General features: G+C 46.8%; 1 protein-coding gene across 1 annotated transcript in view; it reads right to left on the bottom strand.

Annotated features, from left to right (window-relative positions):
* The window catches only part of LOC102384870 (integrin alpha-4), a gene marked incomplete at its 3' end in the record, with an annotated part of 60846 nt that overhangs the window by 48851 nt on the left and 1618 nt on the right, over positions 1–10377 (bottom strand). The window lies entirely within an intron of this gene.

Raw genomic sequence — 10377 nt, 5'->3', positions numbered from 1 at the left:
TCCACGTGCGCGCCCGGCCGCCGGCTCCTCTCTGCCTCTCGCCCGCCCCGCCCCGCCGGGCCCTCCCCGGAGCCCCAGCTGCCGGCGGAGGGGCGGGCCGTAGCCGGGCGCCCGGACCCCTCTGCTTGGGACATCAGGCATTGTCGGTCTGGTGGGCTGCAGTCGTCGTGAGAGGGACGAGGCGGGGAGGGACACCTGGCTGTCCCAAAAAACACTTTTAGGTGCTTTTCCTTCCTCCCCGGTAAAGCAGCAGAGCTTGCTGCCCCCCGCTAGGCAATGCCTCCCTTTGCAGACACTGCTGCTCTGGGCGTCAGAGAGCGACCACCCGCCAGGTCTGCCGCCCGCCCGCAGCCTAGGGGCCCATTTCTTCACACTGCTCTCACCTCCTCCACTCTCCACTGGGGCAAGGTCTGAATCCCGCCCCCTTACCTGCACCGTTATGAATCCATCCCTCTGCTGCCCCTCATCGCTCTTTGTGCCTTGAGCATGCAAGTCTACCACCATCTTTCCTCACTGGCCTGCGGCCCAGCCTACTGCTGATATAAAAGAGGGTTATCCAGGGAAGAAGAGGCACCATAAAGAGAAGCAGGATAGAAGACACTGGGAAAGAAGGAATGACTAAAGAAAGCAACAGTACCTCCGCCTCCTAGCACAATTACATGAGGTGCTTGAGACAGGCTGGAGGAGACCTGGGTCACAGCTCCTTAGAGCTTAAGATCTGATGCACCTTCCAACAGTCTGGGCCTTGGCTGATGACGCGAGGTCATAGAAGATGTCTGCTGCTTCCTCCTTCTAGGTGTAAAGGGAACAAGCAGAATAAACTTGCTGTGGGGAAAAGGCAGCCATTCTTATCCCAACACATCCTCTTAAGAGCCAACTCCATTCCCTTTGCTGCCTGTTTCTCCCTCCAGCTGTGCATTAGATGATAGCTGCAATGCAGGACAGCATGAAAGTAAAGTGTGAAATTTGTCACACAAGAGGCATGATACTTGGCAGGGCCCTGAAAACCTTCCCTGCTTTTTATGAAGAGTTGTATTATGTATGTGCTAATGAGCCGCTGCTCACTGAGTCACAGCAGGGTAAATTAGCCCACGCTGAGTTCCATGCTGCCATGGCTAGACAGCTAACATGACCCAAGCTAGCTCATGCATCTCTTAGGGCCCTTCTTACACCTTATGCTGTAAGTCATACAAATGATAATTGGCTTAGTTGAGCAGTCACACCTTAAGGCAAAAAACCATCTCTGACTGTTGTTCACCTGCACAGCTGTGACTTGCCACTAGAAGCTTGGTGAGCAAGTGCGGGACTAGGAGCTGTGCAGGGCCCCAGAAGTGGTCCCCCATAATGTTCTCATAAATGTTCCTTGTGCTTTTCTGTGATTAAAAACTTGTTAAGTCCCCTAAATCTGAGCCCTTTTCAATCTTCAGGGGTAAAAGGTGGTTGAATCCCAGGTGACACCAGTACCCAAGGCACACAGGGGCTGGGGTGCCTGTGGCTAGGTGGTGGTTACTGGTTATAGGGGAGCACCACACAGGAAGCACTGTGGCTGCTGGGCACTCTCCCTGGCAGTAGCAATGAATCAATCCGAGCTGTGGCACTGGCTCTGTCCAGCAGGAGCAGTGAGCTAGTCTGGGTGGCAGCTGGAGGCACCTCGGCCACTGGGCACTCCAGGGATGGCACGCTGGCTCAGCTTGGCTTGCTGCTTCTACTAGGCAGAGCCAGTGCCACTGCCCAGACTGGCTCACTGTTCCCAGCAGACAGAGCCAGCACAACCCTGGAGCTGGAATACTAGAAGACTTCAACTTGGGTGGAATATCTGTGGGGAGTGCCCACACCATAATGGAACAGGAGCAAGGTTGTATGGATTAGAGATCATCCTGCCCTGAAGTGGCATAACTTTAAGCCAAATACCAAATGCTTTATGCCACTTAAAGGTGTTGACGTGCAGCCAATCCAAGGGCTAAGAGCTCCAGAAGCTGCCTAAAATTACTGTGAAACAAGGTCTTTAATGATATGCTGTATTGTACAGTTGTAAATGCTCGCAGTCTCTCCGATACCAGTTGTCTTAACTTGCTACAGGATCTAGTGTCCCTAAGTTTAGAGAGTCTGTGGGAGTCCTTTAAATCCTTCCCCACGCAGGAAAAGGAAAGAAGTGAAATGCACTGAGTTTAATTGCCAAGCTACTCAAGTTTCATGCAAAACTGGCTCAACTAAGTCTTTAAAGGGTTGTTTTGGTTGGTTTTTTTTACATCTTAAATAATGATTAATTTGAGGTAACAATTTTTTAACTCAAAATGAATTAATACCACAGCATTTTAAGTTTTCTGGATTAATAACTTTGAGCTCACATAGGCTAATGTGCATTAAAGCATGTGTGTAGATGCACCCTAAGAGCTGGAATTTTCTGAGGGGTACCTGAAATCTAAGGAAGAGTGACTTAAGTTTAAAAGGTTGAGAACCACTGGCATATACATAGATTATGCCTATGGTCACTTCTAAACTCCATGCAGTATTTGCATATGTTTTATTGCAGGACAAAGTAGATACAATCCACCACTGATCTGAGTACTTTATCTGTATGTAGGTAAAAACATAAGGAATTACTTTAGACATTAACTGACTTTTTTCGTTTACTGTTTTTTACAGGAGAACTAAGCAAGAAGCTTGAGCGGAGACAGATAGCATTAGTTTGACATCAGACAGAAAAGAGGGTAGAGTTGCAACCTTATAGACTAACAATAGAGATGTGTAAGCTTTTGTAATCAACTGCTTACTTCAGATGCTATGAAAGGTCATGCAGAGAGCAGGCTAACAAATAGACCAATGTAAATACAAAAGACAGGGAAGGTCTTGTTTCGAGACAAACTGAAACTAAATTGAACTAAATTGAAAGGATTAAAAGTTTCCCAAGAACAGTTTCATGATGATTTCTGGAGAGAAATACCTGTCTTGGTGTTTCTATATTGAATTTGTAAACTAAAAAGGCAAAAATTCCTTATATGACTTGGTCCCTTCTATGATAAGAAAGTAAAGTTTCTGATAGGAAATGTTATAGTGTATGATTCATAAGAATTTAATTATATCCATTCTAAGGTGAATTTTAAAGAATCTATTAGGTTGGTTGATTAGATATTCATTTTGTGTTTACCTTAGATTTTTAGAAGAGGGTGGAAAGTTCAAGAGGGTCTGGAAAATTCAAAGTTAAAAGCAAAGTATCACACACGTAATTGGTTTGTGGTCTTCAGGACTCAGTGTCATGTTAGAAACTTCAGGCATTGATATCTTTTCAGATTCCACAGGAAGTTTGAAGGATATGCCTGAAGAAGGGCATTTATGCCCAAAAACTTGCAAAGAACAATTTTCCAACTATTTCCAACAAGAACCTTGTCTGCCTATGTCCTTAGACAAAGATGGCTACAACCAACAACCCTAAATTTGTTTTAACTAATTTTTAACTTATAAAATGAGTGTATATAATCCGGAAATACTGAGAGGGTAAACATGGAACTCTATAATCCCATTCTTACAACTAGCTTTTAGAGCCATGTTTTCAAATCACATAATTTTGACAATGCCATTTTGCATTTCCTCTTTCCCCCATTTCATCTGACTTAGTTTTAGTGATCCTCTTCTCAGAAACTTAATACTGTGGGGAACTGAAAGAGGAACCCTGGGCGGAACACGGAGCCGTGGGAAAAGCGAGACTCACCCTAAGAGATGTGAAGGTCAGGACTCCGACTGGCACGGCACCAATGTGTTTTCAAAGCCGGTGCTCCCTCCAGATTTGAGGAGGGAGCCCACAATGAGTGATTTCATGCCCTGGGAAGGGGCAGTGGATGGAGAACGCAGGTGGACCAGGAGGCAAAGTACGTCTGGGCTTCACTGGGTCCAGGAGCAGAAGTTCTCCCATGAGTGGAGAGGAGCATCTGCAGCATCTAGTGATGATCGGAGGATTATCAGATAACACTGGTGAGTGCGGCAGTGGAATGCTGCAAAAGAAGATTGAAAGCTTTGGACCTGGCGGGAAACAGGGGGCCATGGCCTGATGATAATGAAGACTAAAACCACTCAGCTATAAAGGCTCAGGGCCAGTGAGTAAGCAGCTGGTGAACCACTGAGCTTCTAGGGGCTTTATGTATTTATTCTGTGTGTGTTCTGCAGGTTTTGTTTTCATTTCCAGCTAGCCTGTCTTGAAAGGTCCTGCAAAGTGGGAGAGGGACCCTGGGACTACTGCATTGGACTAAGGGCTGGCACACACCCCCAGAGGGCCAGCTAAGAGGAGACCCACTTGCTTATTGCTCTAGGCAGGAGCTTATTGGGGACTGTGTTGGGTTTTTTTCAGGACTTCCTTCATTTTTTTCTCCTGACACTTGTTTGGACTAAGCCCTAGTGGGCCTGGAGTAAGGCCCATCTGTGGCTAGCCATCAAGGGTCTGTGGGCAAGAGACTGTGCCAGGACAAAGGCCTTCAGTCAAACCCTGACTGACTGGGGCCAGAAATAACTGGTTTCATCAAATGGGGATAGCCTGTATGAGTGGAACCAGGGCGGTCTAATTTATAATCTATGTACCAAACTAAGTCATTCACCAACGGTGCCTTTTTCTTCTCTTCACGTTGTTAACTGATATTGTAAGGGCAGGGGTGTAAAAGGAAGGAGGACCCCTCAGAAGATCCGGGGTGGGACTGTTGGAAGGCAGCTGTCAGCACATTCCAGCTTCCAACAAGCAAAGCATCCCATCAAGTCATGACAGGTGAGAGAGAGTGATCCACTGGAAATTGCGGACAGTCACATCACTGGAGATACCATCCCAATGGCACATACACACCGCACCCCACGGAGATATGGATCCAGACCATACCAGGTTACTTCTTGACATTTAACTGGCGCATTGGCAGGGAATTACAACAGTGGCCTTGATACAACAGATAACATCGATCATCAGGCGATGATAGTGGTGCCAATAGCCATCCAGCAGACACTCAGTCTTATCACCCAGCTACTACAACAGCAGCAACAGCAAGCAGCCAGGCAGGTGGCCATGGAAGAAAAACCTTTGAGCAGGCTGTCATCGCCTCTGGACTCAAGAAAACATGATGGGCAAGATAGCTGGGGGTGTTGCTAATTGGGAGGGCACAGGTAGAGTACTGTTCAATTATGAGACTCGATACACAGGACTATTACAAAATAAAAAATGAAATCCTGCTGAGACTTGACATTACACCAGAGAGACAACAACAATTCTTCTATATGAAGAAGAAGATAGATCTCCAAGGGTGTTATGGCAACACCTCACAGACCTGATAGAGAAATGGCTGAAGTCAGCCACTGCCGTGAAGGAGGAAATATGTGATTAGGTGTTATTAGAACAATTCCCGGCAGATCTGGAAGATAACACACAGAAATGGGTTAGGCACCACTGCCCAAAATCCTCACTAGAAGCGCTAAGACTGGCAGAGGAATTCGATAGTGCCCAAGGAGAACTTGAAAGAGACAAAAGTTTTGGAGGAAAAGGAGGAGCTAACAGCTGAGAACACGACCGACAAGGTGAATTCAAAGCCAGGGAAGCCATAAAGAGCATGTCACCAGGGGTAGCATGCTTTCATTGCAGGCATACAGGGCACATAGCCCAAGAGTGTTTTAATGGACCCTGGGCCATATCCTGACTGGTTGAATCAAGGATCAAGCATAAGGGGGATAGGCGCACCATGAAGGAAGGGTCACAAGTTGAAATGATGAACTGTAGTCTGGATGTTTTAACTACAGAAGAAGCTCATCAGATGCCCATTGTTGTGGCCAGAGTGCCAGGCAAAAAGGTCCATGCGATCATAGACGTAGGGTGTGCCCAAATGCTGGTGACAACAGGCCTAGGAATTGTGCATCCACAAGCCCAGAGATAAAGATGGTATGCATCCATGGGCAAAATACCACCTATGCCCAGAGGGGGCTGATGGTGCACATACAAGGAACAGCTTGCTCAGTATTGCTGCTGAGCTACCCCACCCAATGATATTAGGCTGAGATTGTCCAGAGATTAACAACATAGTCATGTACCTGTGGGCCTCAGCGAAACAATGAGATGGGTTACTTGGGCAGGTCAAGGAGGCAGAAGATGCGCTAGACTTAGAAGAGTGCACAGCAGTGCACATTTCAGAGATGCTCAAGCTGACAAGGGAGGATTCCAGGCCATAAAAGAGACTGATTTGGCTAAATAAGACCAACAGATAATCCGTCCTGAGCTGTGTAATCAGCTTCTGTGCTGTGAGGTCACCTGGGCAAAGCTAAAATAGAAGCCCGCCTAGTAAGGTGGTGCTTCTGGCCCCATATGTATGGGGAAGTGGAGAGGTTTTACCGCTTCTGTGATATGTGCCCATTGTAAGCCTGTATAAACCTCCTAAGGTCCCATTGCGACCTATGCCAGCAGTTTCAGACACATTTGTATGCATTATCCTGGACGTGGTCAGTCTTCTTCCTAAGGGCAACAGGGTATCAGTTCCTTTTGGTGAAAATTGATTATACTACATGGTGTCCTGAAGCTGTGCCCCTCTGCACAGTGACGGGGCCAAAGGGGGCTGAGGAACTGATAAAGTGGATAGCCCATGTGGGCATCCCACAGGAGATTGTTACAGACCAGATATCAAATTTTAAGTCCCAGGTGATGAAAAATATATGTCAGGTTTTAGAAATTCAGCATCTATAAATGGCTGTGTATCACCCACAAACCAATTTGTTTGTTGAGCGCTTTAATGGAACTCTAAAGAGCATGTTATGCTGCTGCACTCAAGCTGAGCCCTGGAAATGGGATCTTCTAGTGCCACCGCTGTTGTTTGCTGTGAGGGAAAACCCTCAAGTCTCTCTAGGATATTTCCCTTTTGAGTTGACCTATGGCCATCAACCCCATAGCTTAATGGATGTAATTAAAGAGGGATGGAAGGCCAAACAGGTGTTGGGCATACAGGCATCAGGATATGTGAAAGCCCTGAGGCAGAGGCTGCAAACAGCCAAAGCAGTGGCACAGGAAAATTTGACACAAGCTCAGGAGCCAGAAGGAGCACTATAACAAGGGAGCTTGAGAGAGAGGGAATTAAGGATAGGCTAGAAGGTAATGGTACTCCTCTCCAGCTCAACAAGTAAATTTTTAATGTTTGCGAGGGCTCTTTAAAGTTGTGAGGAGAGTAGGACCCATGGATTATGAGGTGTACCAGTCAGGGGCTAACAAAGAAAGGCAAATCTACCATATACATTTGTTAAAATTATGGCAAGACTCAGAAGGCCTTTCAATCATGCTAGACCCTGAACAGGAAGAATTTGGGAAAACAGTAGAAAGCTTTGGCTCTCGCTGGCCTATCATGGAAGAGGCTCCCTTTGGGTCCCAGTTAGAGGAATCTCAAAGGGGTCAGCTGAAACAGTCAAAGATTTTGTAGATTTTAGTGAAGTGCCAGGCCAAGCTAAAGGGGTGAAGCATATGATCATTACCCTGAGAGGGGAATTGGTAAGAGAAAAATGGCGTAGGATCCCCTACCACCAGTATAGAACTATTAAAGAAAAGTTGGACAAGATGCTGGTATTATTACAGAGTCTCGCAGCCCATGGTGTAGCCCACTGATGGTGGTGCCCAAGCCAGACAGGATCCTACAACTTTGTATAGACTCCCAGAGATTGAATGGTTTCTCTCAGTTCAACATGTTCCTTATGCCCCGCATAAGTAAATTGTTTGAATGCATTGGCCAAGCAAAGTTCAGTTCAACCCTAGACCTGTCAAAGGGCTACTGGCAAATTCCCTTACCAAAAAGGCCTTTGGAATACCAAGGCAGGGCTTTTCAAGTTTAAGAAAATGCCATTTGGGCTCAACAGGGCAGCAGCAATGTTTCATCCATTAGTAGATTGGATGCTGGCCTTGCACCAAGAATACTCATCAGCCTACGTTGACAATATAGTCATATACGCCATATCCTGGGACCAGCATATGAGCACCCTAAGAGCAGTTCTGCAAGAGTTAAGACAAACAGGTTTGACAGCAAATCCTTGAAAATGTGCGTTAGGCAAAGCAGAAATGAAATATCTGGTTTCCTGATAGGGCAGGGTTGCATTCAACCCTTAGCAGATAAGATTGAAACAATCAGGACCTATGCCTGACCTCAAAATAAAAGATAGATGAGGGCCTTTTTAGGCCTAGCCAGCTACTATTGGCAGTTTATTCCACTATTCACAAAGGTCCATTGAGGCCACAAGTCCATTGAGGCCATCAAAGGCAGACACATTAAAAGGATGGAATGAAACACAGTGGAGTGGAAGGCCTTTGGAGAAATCAAGACAGCCCTCTGCCAGGAGGTGATACCCCAACTTTTTCACAACTTTTTGGGTTATAGATGGATGCATTGGGAGTGGCTATAGGGGCTGTTTTATCTGGGGAGATAGAGGGATTGGAGCAACCAATTGCCTATGCAAGTCAAAATTGAACATCCATGAACAAAGGTATTCAACCATAGAGCATGAATGTCTAGCTATAGGGTGGAGTGTGGATTACTTTTGATATTACTTACTGGGCCAAGAATTCAAACTGATAACAGACCATGCACCACTAAAGTGGTTAAAAACAGCCAAGGCTGACAATGCTTATATTATACATTAGGCTCTGGCTCTTCAACCTTTTCAGTTTTGTGTTGCATACAGACCAGGAAGACTGAACATAGTAGCGGATTTCCTATCTTGCTACCTACCTGAAGAAGAGGAGCAGTCAGACCCTGAGGGGGACAAGAAGGATGCCCATCATGCAACTACGGCCAAGATAGTCAATTTAGTAAGAGCACCTAGCAGCATCCTGAGGGATGGGATATATGAGGAAGTGAAAGAGGAACCCTGGGCCAAAGTCAGGGCTGCGAGGAGAGCAAGACTCACTCTGAGAGATTCGGAGGTTGGGACTCCAACCGGGACAGCACCGTGGCATTTTCAAAGCTCCCTCTAGATTGGAGGGGGAAGCCCTCAATAAGTGATTTCATGCCCTGGGAGGGGGCAATGGATAAAGAATGCCAGTAGACCAGGAGGCAAAGCACTTTCAGGCTTTGCCTGGTCCAGGAGCAGAAGTTCTCCCACAAGCAGAGAGGAGGACCTGCAGCATCTAGTAACGATCAGGGGATCATCAGACAATGTTGGTGAGTGCAGCAGCAGTGTGATGCAAAAGAAGACCGAAGGCTATGGACCGGAATGGAGACAAGGGGCCATGGCCTGATGGTAATGAAGATTAAAGCCACTCAGCTGTAAAGGCTCAGGGCTGGTAAGTAAGCAGCTGGTGAACCACTGAGGTGCTGGTGGCTTTATTTATTTTTCTTGTGCTCTATGTGATTTTTGTTTGTTTGTTTGTTTGTTTCCAGCCAGCATCCTTTGAAAGGTCCTATGAAACGGGAGAGAGACCTGAGGACTATTGCACTGGATTAAAGGCCGGCACACCCCCTCAGAGGGCCAGCTAAGAGGGAGCCCGGAGACCACTTACTTATTGCTCCAGGCAGGAGCTTATTGGGGACTGCGGTTTTGGGGTTTTTTTTGAGGATTTCCTTCATTTTCTTTCCCCGACGCTTGCTTTGTTTGACTGAGCTCTAGTGGGCCTGGAGTAAGACGTGTCTGTGACTAGCCGTCATGTGTCTGTGGACAAGCGACTGTGTCAGGACAAAAGCCTCCAGTCAAACCCTGACTGATTGGGGCCAGAAGTAACTGGTTTCATCAAGTGGGGATAGCCCATATGGGTGGAACCAGGATGAGTCTAATTTATCAGCCACGTATCAACCTAAGTCGTTCACTGATGGTACCTTTCTCTTTCTCTCCGTGTTGTTAGCTGTGGAGGTAAGGGCTGTAAGGGAAAGGAGGAGCCCCCTGAAGATCCAGGGTGGGACTTTTAGAAAGTGGCTGTCAGTACAGTCCATCTCCTAACAAGCAAAGTGTTAGACCCCGACTCCATGCGGCGCCCAACGACTAGGGAGACAATGGTCCAATTTCTCATGGATCCTGGTACTCATTAGCCAGAGCAAGCAGGGAGCAAACACCAACACACATTGCTCACAACAGCTTTATTCAGAATGGAGACAGCTTTGGACAAGGGTCCCTCACAGACACACAGCCTGTGAACCAGGGGACCTGCCCTGAACAATAGTTCTTACCAACATTTATACACCTTGGCTCATACTTATTAACATTCACCCCGCCTATGTCCCTCCTTCAGTTCCACCCATTTCTCCTCCCATCTCAAGCTCCACCTCTGTTTACTGTTTGCTTCCTTAGCATGGTATTTCCTATGCATTTCATTCATTTACATGCCTCTCTGCTAAGAGTGTGTGCATAAGACTTTGACCCCTATCTTCTTTCGGTCACTTGCAGTTTCGCTCCGGT

The sequence above is a fragment of the Alligator sinensis genome, unplaced genomic scaffold (assembly GCF_000455745.1).
Source record: "Alligator sinensis unplaced genomic scaffold, ASM45574v1 scaffold1130_1, whole genome shotgun sequence".
In the NCBI taxonomy this organism is placed as follows: domain Eukaryota; kingdom Metazoa; phylum Chordata; order Crocodylia; family Alligatoridae; genus Alligator; species Alligator sinensis.
The sequence above is the reverse complement of the archived record's forward strand: the minus strand, read 5'-3'. Positions and strand labels throughout refer to the sequence as shown.